At 33.0% G+C, this 22,622-nt stretch overlaps 1 protein-coding gene across 5 annotated transcripts in view; it reads right to left on the bottom strand.

Moving 5' to 3' along the window:
• The window catches only part of heph (polypyrimidine tract-binding protein 1 heph), a 404,307-nt gene that overhangs the window by 109,943 nt on the left and 271,742 nt on the right, over positions 1 to 22,622 (bottom strand). The window contains exon 1 of one of the 5 annotated variants that reach the window (XM_068774760.1): positions 16,085 to 16,132. The exons of the other annotated variants lie outside the window; for them this stretch is intronic. The gene's annotated coding sequence lies outside the window, so the exon portion shown is untranslated. Of the gene's footprint in view, positions 1 to 16,084; positions 16,133 to 22,622 lie in introns of those variants that run through there. 5 annotated transcript variants of the gene reach the window in all.

Below are 22,622 nucleotides of genomic sequence, written 5' to 3'. Positions count from 1 at the left end.
TGTGAGCGCGCCGTTCATACTCAATTTCAATACGGTCATTGTTTTCGAATCGGCTAATAAATATTCATAGAAAACAAATGAGGCTAAATTACTGCGCCAACTTCGGCCGATTGAGCGCCCCCGAGACCGCCGCGCGGCGACAATTTTTCATAGAAATTTTTTAAAACACTTCTCCCGTTGCGAGAAAATTATCTCCCCCATTGACTAAAATTTTTCACGGCAAGTTTGACATCAATCCATTACTTCTTTTCCATTTTTATCTTGAAACTGTCACGGGCGAAGTGGAATTGTGTTAATTGCAAGGTTGGACATTTTTATGGATACTTTGTATTCAAAGTGAGAATACTTTTTAAACTCGCAAAAAGCTAGATGGTAACTACTTTTCTTGTTTGTTGGGTGCAAAGAATTGAATTTTTTAATCAGAGTAAAATGCCTGGGAATCCATTTCTTATAATCGCAATATCTCTAAAGCGTCGAAAATTAACTAACAATAAACTTATGGATTTATAATCATACATTATTTATTATGCAACGATACCTTATTAAAATGAATTTAAATTAAAATTTTAATGTTTTAAATAATATTAAAAACCTTTTGTAGTCTTATAATGTTACAATGTAAATATTGTACACAAGTTAAATTTCCATAAATCGTGAAAAAATTTCTTAGTGACTAAGTAATATATTCAATTTTTAGATAAGCTGTTTTTTTAAAAAAAAAACTGTTAATGTAATCACATTTTTTATTTATTATCACATTTGTAATTTTCAAATTGTTACAACTATTATAAAAGTCGTAATGCAAGGTGTTAACGTTATATTAATTGATGGATGATGATATATGTACAGGTTAGATCACTATGGTTTCCTTGATTATTTGTATAGTCATGATATTAAAAAATTATACATACAAAAAATCATACGTCTGTCAAACATAACCTATGATATATGGTTTTAATTACATTCCTTCTACTTCTAGGTACTGAATTTCTCGTGTTTATTTGTACAAAATGGCCTTTTTTATTCGGCAAAAAATATAACAGTTAACGAAAGCTTCAAACCATTGTAATAACTTCATAAGGTTTATGATCTAACCTTTAAATACCCTTTATTTTTGTTTAAGCTGAAATTTTGGCGATATTCAGATCGATACTGTAGTTGAAAACGCCAGGAGTTAAATCAGATATACATAGTTAATGAGTAACTGCTTACCCCGAGCGAACCCGCGCCAAAGCGCGCATGTACTAATTACCTCGCATACGTCATACGCACGGAAGGTATGCGTTTACACCGGCATATATCTGATACCTACATTTTAGCGCCCTTAATATTCTCGTGTGGGTAAACATAAATTAGAACTCGAATTTCATTCCCTTATTTCAACATTTGAACTTTACTTATGGGTAACGCAGATGTCAGAAGTCGGGCCCAGAGGTAACAGTGTGCTTAAAATTACTTACCTTTATTAGGGTTGGCCCCGATTACCTTGACAGATCTTGCGATAAACAATAAAGACGGCGAGTGGTTACCGAGCGGTACGGAGTAGGGAGCTTGCAATTGATCATCTCTCTCTTTAATGATTGTAAATCGTTTGCTTATTAAATCCCGGCTTAATGACCGCCTCGTTAAACGGAAACATTTCTAATAACTTAAAACCTTCTACCGAAATTCCTGCCAAGGAATTATTTGGCCTCCCCTTAGTTACAATTAATTACTGCGAGATTCACATGTTGTTTCTGCAACCCTATACATATGTTATATTTGAAGTAGCACGTAATGAATTACATTCAGTGTAACTTCTATTTACAAGTTACCTAGAAAGTCATAACTGTTAGTAAAAAGTGATATTTCTTTTCATATAATTAAAATAATATTTATCTTTTATAATAACAAGAATAGGCTCTTTATTCGAAAAGAAATCTATTAAGCAATATTCATTATTGTAATCATTACATCAGTCGATAAACGCCCCCCATAAACCATGCTTTGTCTTAATACATCGGTAATAAAAGATCTATCTAACTTATTTGAGTCTAAAATTAATGTAAACCATAAATTTAATTTAAACTAAAAGACTAATGATCGTTACCGTACGTTTTGTAGATTTTTTTTGAAAAAAAAATACCTTCCCTTTTGGGAACTATTTTAGGTAAAATGTTAAATATATGTATACTTAAAGACGCTTGGTAACAAGGGAAAACAAAACATAACATTTGCATATGTACATCAGTACAAACACCTCACAATTATAGAACCGAAATCGCGCTGTCAACATTTCTCACATACCTACGCCATAAGTAAAGAAGCGACGCGGCGGAATGAAGAGGCAGTTTGCATGAGCTGTCATTTCCTTGACTCAGCTAAGTCGGGATTAGGCTGCTTGTCGCACGCATCGAGATTTCGCAGGCCTCGGCTCCCATGAGTACAATTTATGAATTATCTTACATAAAACACTGCTGACGCGTATTTGGTGATATTTCATCGCATTTAAATAAATTTTAGTAATAAAAATTAAAACTTAGCCAGATTACTAATTAGTATCAATTAAATGTCACAATTCATAATAGTAATAACCTTAACTTTTATAGACATAGATAAATTCGTGCGGCTCTCGCTTCTGAACTCCTATTTACTGAATTACAGAAGCAAAAACAAATAGTATTTATTCCGGTATGTACAACACATACAAAAACACAGTATGCAGTATATAGTACAGATATGACTTTGTCTTAAACAAAAACTAACTAGGTACTTTCTAAATGTTAATATGATTAAGACAATCATTTAAAATGCAATAAAGTTTACTTTCGATGTCATAAACTTTTACTACGCTTTAGAGATTATTTTTGGCCTAATTAAGAAAAAATGTACTTCTGTAACAAAATAGTTTATGTGGAATAATGTAATTTTGTTATGACGCCTGATAGATACGGTAGCTGTATTTAAAAAGTATGTATTTATATTAAAAAATACATTGCAATTACACAGAAAAATGCAAGCATTAGTAAGTTTTTAAATAATGTTAGTATTCTAGAAGATTTGAAAGTTAGAAGTTGCAGGTAAAGGTGCAAATTACTGGAAAAAAGTTCAGAAGAAATCACTCGTACAACGGTAATGATTTGGAACATTAATTATGTCCGGAAAGTTTTGTAGCAACTTTCAAAGTAGCAGGTGCCTAACGACACGCAGTTTTAAAGTGCCTCTCGTGTGCTTATTTTGTTAACATCTTCAGATAAAGGTTCAGTGTGATTATACAGTTTTAACGCTTATTCGTGAATATTCACATTAACAATTATATAAACTAAACAAAAAAGCAAAACAAAATCTCAAAAGCTTTAGCAGTGAGCGGGGCACATCGCTCAAGGAACCGATGACCGGTGGGGCCGAAAGGTTCTTGAGTGGTGACCGTTAGCTCGTAGACGCAGAGTAAATGGGCCATCGTTAGGTAGACCTATGACATAGTCTAGGTTACGGGTTGCGGGATGATAAAGATGAATAAAAAATCCAACAGTTATTATGTAAACAGCTAGCAGTGTACGTCGGAGAAAAATGTAAATATAAAATTAAAAGAGGCAATAATAAAAAGCAGACGTAAAGGCGTCCCATTTCCGAGTGTCGGCCCTAATGATTGCAAAAGCGGGACTCGAAGGAAAGGCATCGATTGTCCCGTAACTAGACCGCCCTGGACGGACGAGTTAATCACGTTCATCGCGCAGCCACTGCACTTGACAACACCATTACTCATGTTTGACAACAATCACTTGATTCTAGGCCAGCACCTCCGTACTCTTAATATCTTTCAAAAATGTTTTAGTGAAGGGAACCCGGTAGCAGAGACAAAGTTAAGACTTCCTAATAATTTTTATTGTTTTGTTATAATCATCCAAATTCGTGCAAAAACTGTTTGGCGCGTATGTGCATGTTATACAACTATATTAACTTGCGTAAGTACTTTGTCAGCTGCTTGACGTGTTATCATGCATTGTTCATCTTCAAAATTAAAAATTCTTATTCAACATACGATAGCAAACATCACTTGTTGACGCCGAATCGAGTTTACCAATTGTTCGGATGAATAGAAGAAATAATTCAAAAATAAAATAAAATGGAGTATGTGTTTTTTTTAATAATATAAAATTATATATTTAATGTACATTGACTGATCTAATACATAACTCCCAAGGTATGCTATCTTCTTTCAAATCATTTACAGAGTAGTGAACCCTTGGCACAAAAACGTTGACATTTTTTTAAATTATGGAATATAAGCTCTATAGACGCGTTTACAATAATAAGTGTGAAGTTTGCTAGAAAAACCCATCATCCCACCCGAGCTTCCCTATTCTGAGCTTTCAATTTAGAAATATGTGATTCTTAACGCCTTCTAATCTTTACTCTATTGTAGGAAATTGTGACCTGTTTTTTTTATTAAATTTTTAAATTTATTTCATCATCATTAAGAAAATGGCAAGCTGCATGATATAATTAAATTTAATTCCCTGTTATATAATTATGCTATTATTAATGCAATATTATAAATTGAATAATAAATTACCAGTGAAAAAACTTATTGACCTTGATCTACATGATGTAAATGGACATGAACATGTAAAAAAAATGTACACGTTCCAAAGTTTATAAATTGTAAACATTTGTTGTGGAAAATATATGATATTATAAAATATCTCTTACAAACCGTACGCTTTTGTTCAGCACCGTATTAGTTTGGCTGGCAGTACCAAGTTTCTATTTGTGACAAATGGATACAAACGTGAAATTGGATGTCACCGAAGGAAAACTGAATAGTTCGGGTTATACGGAAACCATTTACCTGATCTAGCTGGAGATTAATTAATTAAAATGCAACAAGTTCGAGTTTGCGTTGCTCTCTGAAACGACTGTCCCGTGTTTTATTATGGAAGCAGCTGAATTAAATAAGAAGATAGTAAAGTACTTCATGATTGTATTAGGACTGACGCTGGTTGCCGGTTGAAATTGTGTTCTATCTTCTGTTCGATACAGTCTATAATGTATCTGGCACGCGCCATAATATCATTAGATCGATGCAATTAATTACCGCGTAACGTTGCTTATTAACGCGCCCAAATACTCGTTTAAGACGATGTCTTTATCTTGATGAAAATATATGTTACCACCAAGTTCGTGGCGCTTTCATTAATTGACTTAAATATAACGTTCATCCCGTTTACTTTGCTCTAGAATTGTACCGTTGCGTATTTTAATACGCCGAATTAAATAGTCTGTTTGAATTGCAAAACTCGGTGGCGCTTGCTGCTCAACTTTATACTGTCTTTACCAAAGAAATCGTTTAGGATTATCGATTAAATTAAAAGGTTTTTCTAAAAAAACGAAAATAAACCATCTTTTAATAAGAAACAAAACAAGTCCTTCAGTTGTTAAGCAGAGACGACAACATCGGACGATCTCGACCTAAATTCTTAGAAGACGAAGAATGATCTTATCTGTTTTAGCTGTTAGCAATTTTCTACGAAAAAAAAAATTGTACCCTTTTTACATGTATTCTATGACAGCGCGCATTTCGCTTTTATTGGGTTCTCGCGTTGCATTGAAAGCGGACGCCGAGTTGTCAATGAAAACGACAATCAAGTTTATCTCGTATTGCTATCGAAAGAAGAGTGGCGTAGACTGTAAGTGGTAACTGGAAGAAATATACGGAAGCAGCCTAATGACGGCCTGGAGTACAATAGCACGCGAGTCCCTTGTTATTGGTATATGACCTGACCGCTACGAGCGATTTGTCCAAATGAGATCCGGACCTCTTCTCGGACGCTTTGTTATTTTTTCCCACTCGTGACGTATTGAATCCATACCCTTACCCGTCGTCATTTAGTTGGCATTATCACAACATTATTTGACAGAACTTTCTATTTTTAATACATTTTTACGTTAAAATACTTTGCTTTAAATTAATTCCGGACTCCCAATGTCTCGAAGTAAATCAGACCAGCCAAGGTGATCTAAGTCGGCACCAGTAAGAACTAGAGAATCTTTTCGTAAATTATATAGTTATTAGTTAATTCATCATTAGTCTTAGAGTAGAATCCGGTGTCCTACCGGAATTTCTATACCAACAATGCTCGATATTGTAAAAAAATAAATGTTATATATTTAGCAATAATAACTTGTAAGTAGGTCAAGAAGTTAATAAGCTTCTTACACGTAAAACTTGGTGATACAATGTACATTCACGGTGTGAAACAATTCAATTTAATCTTAATAACACGTTGTTAGAGAACGGAATGAGTTCGCAACGAACGTTTGTTCGCTGGCGGGCGCTTGTTCGTAACCGCCGTAATCCTGCACGCCGACGATTAATCTTCGTTTGAGCCTCACGAGGTGGTTTGTTGCGGGTGAATTTGTGGCGATAGCCCCGATTTGTCCGCCAGAGGCCCTCGGGACGTGTTCATCATACGATAATCCTTTATCGGTTAATCTCGCTACTGCTCTTACCGATTAAATCTGTAAATGATAAAGCGCTTAAACTTAACTAGTTACTGCACCTCAAAAGTTTATGGACTAGTAACCATCTTAAAGCGGTCGTATAATATTGTACAGTATAAAAAATCCGAATTAGTGTGTGAATCCTTCTAAAAGGTAAATAAATTTTGAAACCTAACTTCCACCACATATCTTAAAACTTCCTTCTTAGTTATAAATCTGAAATAAAAAGTATATCATGAAATAAATCTTGTTATAGCATTCTATAGTTTTTAAACGATGGAAAGGTGTGTTAGTTTCTCAACTCATTTATATCGTTGATATTAAAATCTACATAATAAATATCAAAAAAATTTGCAAAAATTTCATTTAAAAATAATAACACTTGAGTTTTTGTCCGGCTATTCTCAGCAGACCAAAATTCCGAGTTGGTAGTAACTTACTATTTATAACATCATTGACTGTTCAAAAGTTCGTGTAAATGCCAACAAGGATAAAGATATTTTGAATTAGAATCGTAGGATGTGAAAGGGTTTGGCATATTTTAATTTTTGTTCAGTTAATTAACTCAAAGCTAAGAACATTACTACATATTTTTGAGATGCGTATAAAATGCATAATCGGTGAGCTATTATTACATAGCGGACCAGGTAGAATGGTAAATAAAATCACAGTCGAACGATTCGGTTACGTGTGTATTTGTTGTTAGAAGTAGAATTCGGTTTCAATTGCACGTAGGCCGCGCTAGGGCGGGCTCACGTGACTGTGCCCCGCCCGCCTAATGTTTCACTTGCGTTACTGTGACAGTTTCCACCTTTTACTAAATTGTATTTTCGTGTTCGCCCGAGTTTTCCTTATAAATACTGTTATTAAGACAGCGACACCGTGACAGGTGCTAATGTTTGTGGAAGTATCGACCCATTTGTAATATAATGAAAACAATACGCACTACGACTGTCGCCGAGCCGTACTCAGACTTTTTGATTTTTTAAATTTTTATACGTTTTATTGTCTGTTGTCTACAAAAACACATTACGTATGTATCCAGTATATCGTACATCAACATAACTGAATCAGCCTGTGAGGAGCAAAAATGTTAAATTTAACAATTTAATCGTCACACAATTTTCAACGTTTCGCATGGTGTGAAGAACAAAATGGTAAAAGTTAGAGAACAGTCTTAGATCACGTCTACAAAGACATAAAGTTTAACGAATAAATTAGGAGGGGAAGTTACGGAGCAGACAAAACGCCTGTTATCTTCATTTAATTTTATACTTAAGGACAGTTATTTTTTTGTGTAATCGGTGACATTAAAAATAGACAGAAACTTACTATATTTTAATTATGTAAAGCAAATAAAATATAAATATCAAGTCACTTTCGTTGCTTGCAATTCATATCGTGCTTACATTGGAAACCATTTAGTGGGCTTTATAAGGACGAAGGCGGGCGGGCGGGACGGTACATCATTACGAGACCCTGCGTCATTTGTTTATTAAACACCCTCTGAGGTGGAACGGAATAATGGCGGCGTAGACTTTGTCACGGCCGCTTTCCCTTGAAATTAAATCGTAATGATGATGCGCGCTCCACTCGCCACTGTTTGGCACCCGGCCCCCTGTTATTAAGTTCCACAGAGTCTTGAGGTCAAAATGAATAGGTTTCTTTAAAAGCGCCCAGTATGCCAGCTGTCATAGATATGAAAAGAATTGGGTTGAGTGGTCGTTGAGTGCGGATACCGAAAAGTGTGAGAAAAAAACGTTGTTTTTTTTACTTTGTGATCTGAATTATAAGTACTACATGGATATTATAATAACGAGTTTTATACTATTTGCAAGTAAGCCAGAAATAGTTTAAAATGAATAGAGAGAAAGGAAGAAAATCTTTAAAAATATGTTTTTTTATTACCTATAAAAATAACACGTTTTTCTTCCAACCAGTCTTGTTAGAAATATATAATTTTGTGTTTACATTATTTGGTTGTTTTAAAACAAGATGGTTATCAAATTTAACTGCAAAATATTAAGTAAAAACAAAAGTTGATGAACATGAGAAGGTATTTTGAATTGAAAGTATTAGACAAAAAGTTTTTACAAATTTTCAGAACAATTTTAATTATAAAGTTGCCTTAGTGTCTACGACAGAGTATGTGATTTGTTGTAAATTAATTTTTAATAGACTGTTGACAATAGGAATTAAGAACTGTGCCCCCGAGAAAATTCTTTTTTATATTACTCCCGTTGTGACTTTTAAAATCATTTCACACCGTCTAACTTCATATTTTTAGCAAATTAATGGTAGAGTTTTGAAAATGCTTAAATTAGAAATGCTTCTTTTGTAAGCAAATACACAAAATATTAGTTCTAGCGAAAAATTACGGACGTGCAGATTTTTTTATTTTTGCTTTTGTTTTGAAACATATACACTAGAAACAAAGTAACATAAATTACTAATTATTATTTACAACGAATGGAAAACGTCAACATGTAATAAAATTATAAGATTAATTAAAACTTATTTTCCCATTGAATAAATTCAAATTTCTACTGACAGCACTTAGTAAGGTTTATAAGAAAACTTAACGATATCTGAACATTAGCATAAAAAGTTAAACAATTTAGTGAGTTTTTACTGCTTCATCATATAATGGAGAAAATATGTTCAAAATTGTTTAATGAATGCCGTTAATCCGTGGCCGTAACCTGGCTAGGATATTGTAAATTAAAATGTTGTTAATGTGTTTTTTGTGGATAACATTCGAAGGTAAAAGGCAGGGAGTAGGGTTTGTCGAAGTGTTCACATAAATCTACACGGCGTATCCCTCTGGGGCATAAGTGTGGAGTAATTTGTGAACACACTGCCTCGCCCGGCGTCGCGCGAGCATTAACTATTAAATTCGTTGCATATTAAACTACCGCTCAGAAAGTTTTACCTAATCTACAATACACCTGGACTCGTCAGAGCAGACTTTTTCACTATTTTCTATTTACACTTCCCGCATTCAGACAAGTAGAGTATACTTTATCCCAATTATAAATAGATTATTCTAACTAAAAACAAAAATGACTTTGATCAATATTTATACCTTTTATCTTAATAACGAGTAGACAATGACTACGAACCTTAATTTCGTTAAGATGAATATTTATTCCAACAAACAATTAATACTAAAATGCAACAGTCGTTTTAAATCTTAGCCGACAGATTACTAATAAAGGGAATAGGTACGTAATACCTTCGGTTGGTCGGAATGCCCTCTTTGTTTTCGACAGCCAACAGGCTCTCCGTTCTGGTTGAGAGTTCTAAACCCCACTTGACACGCTTCATTCTTACCTTTCCTTAAAATTTAAGCTAGGTATTACAAGATTGTATAGCATTGTGTATTTTGAACAGTTGCAAGTTTTTCTACAAACACAGTGCAAGAATAATTAATAAAAAAAACTCCTATCAAATATATCATTTTGATAAAATCCTGTATTTCCAATGAGACTTTATATCAATCAATATTATCGATATCACAAAATTATGTATATTTTTTATTATTCTTCAACAGTTTTGCGAAATAAAATGTACGTAATGTTTCAACCTATTTTATTCCAGTGGTACCGAAAGGGTCTAGCATATGCCCTCACGAAACCTTTCTAGTACCACTAGATACTCCTACAAAAATGTACAGAAATGTTTTTATGCATAAAAAATAAACAGAATTATAATATGTTTTTGTAACATTTTTTTATTTATATACATTATATAATATATGTTGTACACATCTGTTTCCTTTTTTTTTTCTTCTTTTAACTATTGTAATCTAATATGAAGTGATAAGGATGTGTAATTCGTAATAGTATCATAAGCATGAAAGAATTATTCATAGCGACGAAGGTTGTGTTTATTATTAGAGGCATAAAATCTTATTACAAACTTCAAACGCTGTAAAATGACAGGGATAGCGAGGTTTTTGCATAATATTGGGTCGTCTGCGACTGTGTTTTCACTTCAAACTTTGTTAACACTGTTTGACTGGTAATTTTGTAGACTATGGTACCTTTGAAATCGGAACAACTTATAGATTACTTGCTAGGTTACAAAAGTAGTCTCCTCGTGATAACCTTTAGAAAAGAGAATTACGTCTTGCTTACTATATATATCAGACTATACATCATACAAAGAATAATACGACCTAATATATCTATTAATATCATGTTGTTGGCAAAGTTCATGATACGCATCATAGTTATTTAATAGATAAGATTTTCATGAAAGTTTTAATACTTTTATGTCTTTTTAATTCATTGCAATAACGTTTTTTCCGTGTTTCCCATGTCAGTGAATAAGCTACGTATGTATGTACGAAGAACTACTTTTCCCATCGAGTAGGGCGTCGCGGTCGAGGCAATGCACTTTCGCTGACCCCTTGCCTTCTTCCATTAGCTACATCTCGCTCGCACATGAAACTTTCTTCGTAGGACAGCTCACTCACACTCGGCTGCGCTTGCGCTTCCCGGTTGCCGAGGTAATAACATTCTACGACGCGATGCGCCGCTGCCACTGCGACGGCGTGGAACGGGTTCTGTCGATGACTTGGACGATTACTTGTATAAGAAACAATGGTTACCACGGTTACATTTAAGATACTCGTTCCACAATGCCTTACACCGAGATTAAAATTTCGTAGTTTCATTGGAAATTAACACTTTTGAAACGATTTTGTTTCATCTTCCATTTAGAATGCCATACTTTTTATGAACAAATGGACGATTGATGAAATGTTAAACAGTTAAAATACGCGTTTTCTTAAAGTATGATGTATTAAGTTTAGATGTATTACACAAATTTTTAATTGAATCTAATTTGCCTTCTAATATTTAAAAGCATTTCAAATTAATTACATCTACGTACATAATTGATAAAACTATGCCAGTGTATTAATGCATACGTATCTCTTTTCCTACAGCCAGAATAACTTTAAAAACTTATACGAGAAAGTGGAGGAAGTCGTTCTATTTTGCACCACTATCTCCTTACTTTCTAAGTGAATGATTCCATACCGTGTTTTAAATAAGTTTAATACTCTTTACGTATGCTATTTTATCACAGCTTTGGCGACATTCACAAAACCTATTCGAGTAGTTAAATATACATGTGATGTACGACAGCGAACAATTATTTACACTTAGGTATTTATGCTTCCTTATGATTTGAAAGTGTACAATTTAAAGTTACGAGTATTTCGGCAGTAACAATTAAAAATTTAAGATGATATTCGTTAGTATCACTCTCTGGAGTATCTAGTTCTGGATTTGAGAGCATATCCCTACTTTCGACGCTTAAAAAGCATTAAGTGTTCGAAAACGGTAGTTGTATTTTGATACATATGCAAGAAGGTTTTAAGTACACATTTCAATGGACTAGTGTGTCAGTAAGAGGCAAAGCGACTGGTTACGTTCCATCGCACAATGAGCAATTTAAAAATTCAAAAACCCGTCGACGCTCAACGTACGCGAGGCGATGCAATCCTACGAGAGCCACTCTGCAATCGGGAATCATTGGGTTTAGATAGTATTTGCTACAAAACAATTAGGTATAGAAAGATTACCTGAACAAACTAAAGTGTATTATGAATGTAAACAAAATTAAGTTAAACAATATTCTCCGTACGAGCTCCTCATTTCGAATTCCCTTTACATTTGTTCCCAATTACATAGCGTCGATGATTGCCGAAAGGAGTGCTGAATCTAATATCAAGTAGAAAGAAAAACGAGCAATGCAATTCGAGGAAGGCAACCGCGTGTTCACCAATAATTGGTAAACATGCAGGGGTTCGATGCAACTGATCGGCCGCCACTAAACCCGTCTATTTTTAAATGAAATTCTTGACTCATATATCCCAAAGCATAATTGCAACCGAGTCGTGTAACGTTTCGTTTTGGAATTCCAGAATTGGTATTTGATTGCAATTTAATTATTCAGCCGTTTTTCGATGCATACACTTCATGTTTGGGTTGTTGGTCGAGCTGATGCGTCAATTAAACTGGGCTATGCATACTCGAACATTTTCGAATACTTACCACTGAGTAACGTGGAAATCAGTTTTTATGCGATGTTAATTAATAATATTTCATATAAAATGATTGTGGCATTAAATTCACGAAAGTATTTAAAACATATTAATTAATTATTACTATGAAGTAAAGTTATGTTATAATATTAATGGGTAAAAGAATTAATTATGAGCGTTTTTTCATTAAATAATTTTGGTGAACCGTATTTCGTGAAATACACGTTGCATCTTATAATGTTATCATCATCATTTCAACCGAAGGATATCGTTCATCCTTATATATTTCTAATTGGAACCATTGCAAGCGGCATCTCGCGACTTAAAATTTTAAATTAAACGAATCGTTTTGTATAATGGATTTCAAAAATGAAGATATTAAGAGAATATTGCTTGTAGTGATACTAATGCATGTATTGTCATTAGTCTGTCTAATTTCTGTTAGATGTCGGCGCTTTTAACCTTGTGCGGCTATAACAAGCTTTTTAGGTTACGAGGGTCTCAAATCCGCGAGCTAAAATCTAGTGAGTCGAGCTAAAATCTATCGAGTATTCTATTGATCAGACGATCAATAGAATATGATCGTATCGTCCCGGAACATAGTTAGCTGACTTGTGGATCTCTGGGGATGTCGTTAGTGTATAGTGATAATAGTAGTAGGGGGTGACAGGAGCCTTGCGGTAATCCTATTAGAAACGGTCAGCAGAAGGAGCGAGCGCACTTACCTCGATATCGTCTTTTTTGACTTTGACGGTCATTAATATCACCATCGTAGAAGGCCAAAAGATTGCAATATATATGGCCTGAATTAAACAATAATAGGTACTATGAAATTGCGTTCAAAACGGACAAGAGATCGAATAGACCGGCAAATAATTTATTTTATGCAACGGCATATTATTTATATTTCTTTATAAATTTTGTTAATGATATCAGTGCAGAATTACTACCATTAAGAGATAAGAATATAAAGATAATTTTTTTAATCTTGCTCTTTTATTTCCCCGTGTTAATTTTAAATCCAAAATTCTAGTTCCTCTATTGTTACTTTGCTGAGTAAAAAATATTGATTACCTTTTATAATATGGCACAAAAACAAAGGAATTACAAAATTATGGGAGTTTTTTATTTCTATATTAATTAGAGCTCATTAGGAATCAAACTAAGTGATAGTGAATAAAATAAATAATACTTAATAAATATTATGATGAGTCTACACTAAAGGGAAATAATCGGAATGAAACTATTATATTTTAATTTAAATGTATAAGAGCAGTGAACAGCGAAAAGTAACACTGAAGCGTTCCGCTATGTGTACTCCATACTTTCTAAAAAAGGGTTACATTTCTTTTGGCGTAATTAATACATTCAAAGTTTTACGGAGTAATGGAAACTTGTAAGAGTAAGGCGGCAAAAACTGAGCCGTAATTAGTCTTTGGAGTCGAACCGTGAACAGGCGCGGAGTCAAGTGGCCGCTGAGGGCCGATGCACCGGACTTTAGCCACTGAATTAAGTGTACATACTGCACTAGTTTTTTATGATAACAAAATTTAATAACTATGGCCTAAAAATGCTAGTGTTTCTTACACTGCTTTTTCAACAGGTACAATATGACATTTTAAAAGTTATTACTTACATACAATATTTTAAATTCTATTTTCATATTATCCCTTTTTTTAATAAAATACATGAATAAATTTCGATAGTTAATAAGAAATATGAAATAATGATAAAAAAGTTTTTACGGGCTTTCGAGTTTAAAATAAAACCTTTTTTATTTACGTATTTACACATTGTATGCAGGTGTATGTGCATGCACATGCATATATGTATACGTGCATGTGTATGTGAATATGTGTTTATATATATCTTGAAAGACTTTGATCCATATCCTGTATGTGCTATAGAGTTTATTGACGAACTTTTTTCTATGTAGGATTATGATCCTTTTACACGTCCTCACAATGTACGTTATAATGCTAAAGGTGGAAACTTGTAATGACCACTTGATGTATAAGTCGCCTGTTAAAATGTAACTAGTTTTAAAGTTTCCTGAACGAGTAAAATAAAGAAAAAAATTGTACATGTTACTGCGCTTTGTACGAACTTTAGAGAATAATAATGCCTTTGCGAAAAGCATTTCAAGAAATTATTATCGTTATACATCTGTTAGGATTCTTTCGATTTCAGCTTTAATTTTAAGCAGTTTGTCTTATTGGAGAAGACTGTAAACTGGTGATCGAAACGAACACTATTGATCAAAAGTCAGATAACCGATCTTTCCTTCACTTTACTTTATAATAAATAATAATCGTGTGCTTCAATATAGAACTGTAATTCCGAGATACCTTAATTGTTACTTATTGGACTATGACAGTATATTAAACAGTAATGTACTATTTATTTATTTACAAATCGTCCTAAAAAAAATCCTAATTTACTAGTTGTCATTGCGATCTCTTTGCTATAATACAATACGTGGCACACGCAATGTTTCGGCTCTAAATGAATGAAATGAAAAAGTAACGTAAACATACATAAATTACAATACGAAGTTTCATTTACAAATAAAGTAACGACCATTCATTTGGGTATCGTTCATTCATTCCTGCCCAGGACTCGCATTCAGCTATTGGTTGAATAGGGAAGTTGGAAAAAAGTGTTGTACATGTAGTAACGAGACTTTGATACAAACCGAGGTATCGCTGAATAAGTTTGCGAAATACGAATGCCTCTTTGATACTTCCGAAGTATATAAAAGTCTTGTTGATTAACTTCTGCGATTCAGTACGTATCGATGCATCACAAATACTTCATTTAATGTCGACCGTATTTAATTAACAGAATTTTTTTAAAAAAATAGGATCATTGGTAATTATTGTATAAAACGATGTTATATAAAACGTAAATAGTATTTTTTGATATTTTTTTAATTCTTTGTAAACATTTATTATGAATAGTTTTGTTATTTTACCGTATTCACTATATAATAATATTCTTCTAATTGAAAAATATATTTTTTAAACACCGTTTGCTTATTTTTTAACGCCATAAATTCATTCACTCTGAGTTTTAAATGCCACAAAAGTGCTACCGATTTTCCCAGATAGTGTTATGCATTCGTTGTAGATACCGGAAACAAGGGTTGCTATACCAAACAATTTCATAGAAAATAGAATCCCTTGTATATGATGTATTCGCCTCCACGCAATTTTAATACTAATTTAATATTAAATTCTTTAAAATATATAGACTCGCAGTGCTTTTTTGGCCTGTTCTTTTCTGGTTTAAAGTATTTATCAACAAAATAGTTGGTAAATTCATCTTGACGTGAATAAAAGAAGTAATCCATGCTGTTTTGAGTAAAGAATTTTAGAACCTTAATTTGCATTGCAGCATTTTCGGTTTCCTCATCCACCCACTTCCGACAGCTCTTTTGTTACCGTAATAAAACATGTTTATTGGTTAAAATATGCCTCGTAAACTATGACTAAAACCATAGTAATGGTTTTCGAGGCAATTATTACCAAGAGTGAAACTCACCGTGTCGGACGCTGTGTAGCGCCCGTTGCTGCACTCAAGTAGAGTAGATTCACTCACCTGCAACCAAACAATAATTTTAAATACCATTTACGATTAACATTTCACTGGAGCAATCACAATTCAATTAATTAATAACTTGAAAACTTAAAACAAAACAGATGGTCACTGGGGCCTTTAGGTTCTGGAGTGGAGATCAAAGATCGCCAAGCTCAGAGGATATTGACCCCCAAGGTAGCCAGAAGACTTTATTAAGGCCGTCGGAATCTACCATCTGATTCAATTTGAAATCAGTCAATGTACTTTAATTACATTTGGGATTGATGTTGTATTAATTAAGCAGCTAACACCCACTGAATTCAATAAAACTGGAGGTGATGAAGCGTGGGAACGATGACTGAAAATTAAGTGTTAAGTAGTAATAGTCTATACTCTATTTATAGAGTAGAATTATTAAGTAAATAGTTAGAAGTAATTAAGTGTTAAGGAACCCTAGTACTAAACAGTGTTGTCAAGACACTGTACTATATTGATTCTGATATTCACCAGTTTTTATTTCAATCATACCTAATTGAATAAAGAATAAAAATATTTTTTTTTATTTTAATACGTCAATTGGTTCTATTATATTTTAAATAAGAAAACGAATCCCGAATAATCTATGTTTCAATGTATTGTGTCACAGTAATAAAACGTGTGGGTAGTGCAAAGAGGGATCTCTAGATGAACGATAGGCATGTGTTTATACAACCACAAACTGAGCTTAAATTCATTACGAGAGCGAATAGTTAAACGTCCAGCGGTCGTTGTGCACTGTTTAGGACTGCGATGAGTGATTAGGAATTGAGGTTTTGCTATATTCTGTTTAACATTGGACAACATTTCATTGTTATTCTCTGACTATAACGTTACGTCAATTTCGAGATCAAGAAATCATTAAGGTATGCTTAAGGTACTGCATCAATGCATTATAAATTTCGTCGATATTTCTTTTGTAGAATAAACATTCACCTACATACTCTCCTATAATCTGCAATACTGCTACTAAGCTTGCGTTTTGGTAGAGATAAGCTATTACCTAAATTACGTTGCGACTGAACAAAATCTGTTATTTTAAACGTCGTAAAAGCTTTATTCCCGAAAGTTCATATGTTATTCTACATCGTGGTTATAATGCTCTCTCTGCTACATACTGCACTGTATACGGTGAAATCATCTATATATAAATTACATTTTATCTCCGAATACGTGCATGCACCACGTATGTTTTCTTAAGCAAAAGATAGTTTATCTAACTTCATTTTGCTCTTTGTTTAATTTAAACAAATATAATCAAACTTTTAATAATGTACTTTTTCTTTTATTCAGACAATCTTAAAATATTACACGAAATATTTACCAATATTTTTTATAGATCGCTTAAATTTATAGGTTTTATGGAAAAATTTACTTCATTATTTTGGCGTTACAAAATGAACGTTAAATTGTTAGTAATATGCAATAAAAAAACCCCAACGATTGTACAAAAACATCGATATCTATAAGTCAATCGATCCCATGCATCGAAACTATAGTGTGACTAAATGATTTTATGTTAATACTCGCCCCTTTCACAAAGGACGGTAATGGAGCAAGGAATCTAACCTCTATTATTGGACCCGATCGAATTGATATTACAATTTAGTTGTAATGACCTAATCGTTTCTTAGTGACATATTATTTAGGCACGAAAATCGATTACTGAACATTTTTAGTTCTAAACTACTGTATTTAAGTTTGAGCAAAGTAAGAACTTGGTTATGTGCTCTGTATAAGATTTCCTACAAATCAATGCCATGTCAAAATTTAGTAATAGAATAGACAGTAGATCAAATGAACTTTATAAAAAAAATACGAATTTATGTTTTAAAACTGTCGGTTAAATGGATGTATTTATAAATAAGCATGGCATAGTTTGATAAAAAAGCATTATTTTCTTTCTAAATGTGGCCATTCCGATATAATTTTTTAACTATTTTTAACTTTCGTCTTTATCACACAAGGTAAAAGTATAAGGTATAGGATATCATTACACAAGGTGCATAAATTTAACTAACTTTTTTAAATGTCAATAAATTTCAAAATATATAATTGCATTTATTTAAATTAATTTTCACGGTTTAGTTACTACCTGCTCTATCTACCTAATTTTGGATTGACGTTTATTTGTAGGACATCCTGTATCCCCATAAGTTACGTTGTTTCTCTTAATTTTGGTAGGCAATTATTTTAAAACAAGTGACTAAACTGTGAAGATTTTGTTGTGTTGTTTTAAGGATCATAACAATAGATCAAAGTATTACACCTGTTACAATTTCAAAAACAGAATTTGAAAAAACTATGAGCTCACGGCACTAATCAATGCAAAATGCGGCGTTTCCGAGTTTTGGTCAATATATAAGATATCTTCTATCTCGGACAAAGCTTCCTGACGTCATCACTAAGAGCTAATCGAAATCTATCGTGTCTTTCTTGCTGACTGAGAACTCAACTAAAATCGTGATGAATTATAAAAAGAAGAACTCCGGATATTAATAACCTAACGCTAAAAAGTAGTTTTTTGTATTTTTATTAATTTATAAAAAATATTGGCTAAATGTTGTAATGTGTAAAGCTCTGTAAAGAGTTCTATTTTCAAATTTTGAAGTTATCTTATAAAGTTTATTAATAAACAGGCTCATTCTAGAATCGTTTTGTTTAAAAGTCAAGATGAAAAAATTTTAAGCCATCTAATGTTACTTGACTTCTTGTTAACAACATATTTATACTTTAACTTGTAACTATTTTCGATAGAACAGAGTTCGTATAATATAATAAGTTGAAACGTTATAAATGTATAACAAAAGTAATAATGCGTTTGCTTTGTCGTCGTATTGCATAAATCAGTTTTCTATTAAACACAGAAAGCGACTGCGCTGAAAGTAACTCGTCCCCTGTGCCTCGGAAACTTAATCTGCTTTGTTAATACATGTGACAGGTAAATGTTTAGTCAAAGAAACATGCATGTAGCGGAAATACGTGGATGTAAAGGAAATTGCGTGTTAATATCAAAGTTCACAGGCAAGCGAAACAGTCGTGATTAAGCCCGCGGCTCATTGAAACCTCAAAACCCCGCCTAACGCATCCACCTAAACAAAACTTAAACGTGTGTTAACTAATTATTTTAACATGCAGTTCGCCTGAAGGCTTGGAGAAAATAATACGCCGCATTGTTGTTCCCGATTGACACAAAGTTGAGAAATTACTTAATATTGCTCATTAAAATCTTTAAAATATTTGAAAAATAACGTTATCTTAAGTTACATTGTGTGGGAGCATATCGTCTTGTAAAGAAGGTTAAATTCATTTTAATCTGCTCCGATTATTGATGAATTCCGCTACGAATTATTCAAATATCTTTAAAATTTACCAGTTTATCTTGCAAAGTTTTTTATTGTAAGTGAAAATAAAAATTTCTTATCAACTATTATTTCGCAAACTTTATAAGAAGAATTTATGAATAAAAATAACACAAAGATATTAAATGGACATTTAGAAAACACGATTAATAGCTGCAGCAAATAAATCTGGGAACTTGGGAATAACAATATTCAAATGGGTTTAAAAATTAATTTGTGTAAGTAAATTTCCAATGTTACTTTGCTAAAAAATCATTAATTATAAAATATATAGCGATAATTAAATTTAGCAAAACGACGCTGTCTCGGTTCATTAGCCGTGTACTCGCAGTCAGCTCACGTCATGCGATGTTCAAAACTTAATAAACTTTAAACAATACTAGGGAAGATGCGTTGTCAGAACTTCCCGAACTCGAGTGTAACATCCAACCGACGAAGTTATGCCCCTATTAAGGTACACAATGTGTCTAATGTTTTAATGGCGCGCCTCACAATTTCGCAATGATTTATATTAACATGGATGATGTCGCGTAATGTTTAATGAGAGTCACTTTGAAAAACACTAATAATCTATGAGAAATTAGGTGGCAAGTAGCTACAACATTCTTGAAATAAATACTATGATAAATAATCGAGAAAATGACAACATAACTACCACACTGTTTGCAGGTTTTCTTTGCGGAAGTCGAACTTGCAGGGTATCAATGGAGCACAAAATTTATTTATGCAGTCATGGGTGTAACGTTTCAATATTCGCATAAAGAAGCGTAATTAATTTCGTCAGTTTATATAATAGAAGAAATATCAAAAATCTTCAAAGAAAACAAATCGCATGAAACAACGTTCATGTTTAATGGCTTCTATAATACAGCGCTAGTAAAAAATCAAAGTTGCTAATTAATGAGTTTAACGCAATATTATTTTGATTAAAAGTTCCATTACTACAAAAATACAACTATCACTTTCGAAGTAGTTATAGTTTCCTCAAAAGTATTGCTACCGATTTAGTTTTATCAAAAGACGGGATCCGCGGAAGTAAGACACGAAGTTGACTAACTACGAATTAGTTTCCGCGCCTCTAAAGCCGACATTCCCGAAGTAAATAAAATGTTGGGATTAAGGGAATGCTTAAAATGTTCTCAAGGGTTTATGACAACAGCTACGATGCTCCTGCCTTTGATCAGGAAATACTTGGAGACTTTGCTCGTCAATTTTTCGAAGCGCGCTTTGTTCGACCAAGTTATTCGACTCGATCTCGATTCATATAAGTCTTTATGCGGTATATCTACGTTACTATAAATAGGAGTACCATTTTTGAATTAATACATGATTACACGGAGCGCACACGATTGCGTCGTAAAACGTCTTATTAGACGGACTTATTAGCTATGTCTATTAAAAATTCCCTTATTACGGATCATAAAAGTGGATTTTAAATAATAGAAGAGAAATATTTTATGTCCTTTAAGTGTAAGGCGCCGGTACATTTTTACTCCACGTATATAACGAACATTTTTTTAAATTGTGCCATAAAGTGAAGACTTAACTGAGTTACCTAGCCATGGAAGGAGATGTTTAATTAAGTTACGATGAATTATTCCGCAAAATAGTGGTAATATTTTTATAAAAATTACCCATTTACAAGACTTATTTGTAACTTAAAAATACGCATTTTGTTTGTAACTATAATACAGATTATAATATGAAAAATATTGTAATTTTGGCAAAAATAAATAGCGAAATAATATAATTCAAAATAACTTCTAACTAGCTTCCACCATTTGATGTCTTTTCATCAATTCTATCCAGCTTATGTCCTTTGCCATGTGTGATGCGTATGTGATTGGACCACCGTATAGGACTGCGGCCACGTACTCTTTTGCGTCTATTTTAACAGTCATCATCAGTTTCTTCGATTTTTCTGCTGTCCTCCTGGTAATATGTCCATGATTTTCATACATTTTTTTGACGTAATAGACAGTGCAGTAGTGATTTTGAGTTTCTTTAATATAAAGAAATCTGCTACTGGACAACTTTCAACCAAAAATAATTAGAGATTCATCTTTTGTTAATGATCTTATTGCTAAAGTCTTGCAGTGTATGGAATATAATACTGATAAACATCAAAAATTAAGCTATATTTTTAATAAAATAATTTTAATTTATTTAGAAGTTTCTTTTGGACTGCGGCAATAATTAACTGCTAGCGAGTTCAATAACAATAATTACGACTCACATCCGGAACACAGTAAGATTTAGCTCTTTTAGCATCTGTAAATAAATATTTTTCAGTTGATACTCCTTCCATGGTAAAAGTAACGTATCATCAGTATACTATGCGTCCACGTACGTGTACAGGTCGCCAAAAAATGGATGCCGTCCGCTTCAACAACGGCATTTTATAGTGTAGACTTGTATCCAATAGTGGACGTCCTTCGGTTGAAATGATGTGATGATGATAATGAAACGTAAGTTTCCCGCTAAGTCACGGGGACTTAGCGGAAAAAATATAAATTAAGATCGTAACAAATAAGAGACGCATGGAATGCACGTACGAATGATAATAATTCTGTGCAAATAATTTTACCTATGCACAATGACGAAATCATTCGTCCACAATGTTTGTTAATCAATGGGCAGAGATTGTTCTGGGTGGCGGGAACGGTTCGAAATAGCCGGGCAATGGACACAAATTACACATCGCTTGCACCGGCTGTGTAAGCGTAAATCCATCGCGTGTTTAGCGCTCAACAAACTACGTACCTAATGATGTAACGGTAACGGCTATACTCGTACAAATAAATTTGAACTGTTCATTTGCACATAGACATGATATTTGTAGACCAAAAAAATGTACAAAACATTTATTACAGTCGGCAGTGGTAAAGATTATACATTTCTCTTTTACATATTGGATTCCGAGAATTCCAGCTTATCGCTGTATAAAGCGTCAAGTTTATATTTTCTTGTACATGAAGCACTTTTTTTTGTTTTCGTTTGTAATTTTGTTAAGATGTTAGAAACAAAGTAATATTTGAACAGAGAAGAATCAGAGATTAACTACAAAAGTAAATTTTAATTTGTTGTGTTTTAATTCGGTAGTT

The sequence above is a fragment of the Battus philenor genome, unplaced genomic scaffold (genome assembly GCF_028537555.1).
Source record: "Battus philenor isolate CCGP_79_NKW_IND1 unplaced genomic scaffold, ilBatPhil1.0.hap1 SCAF_7, whole genome shotgun sequence".
NCBI lineage: Eukaryota > Metazoa > Arthropoda > Insecta > Lepidoptera > Papilionidae > Battus > Battus philenor.
The sequence above is the reverse complement of the archived record's forward strand: the minus strand, read 5'-3'. Positions and strand labels throughout refer to the sequence as shown.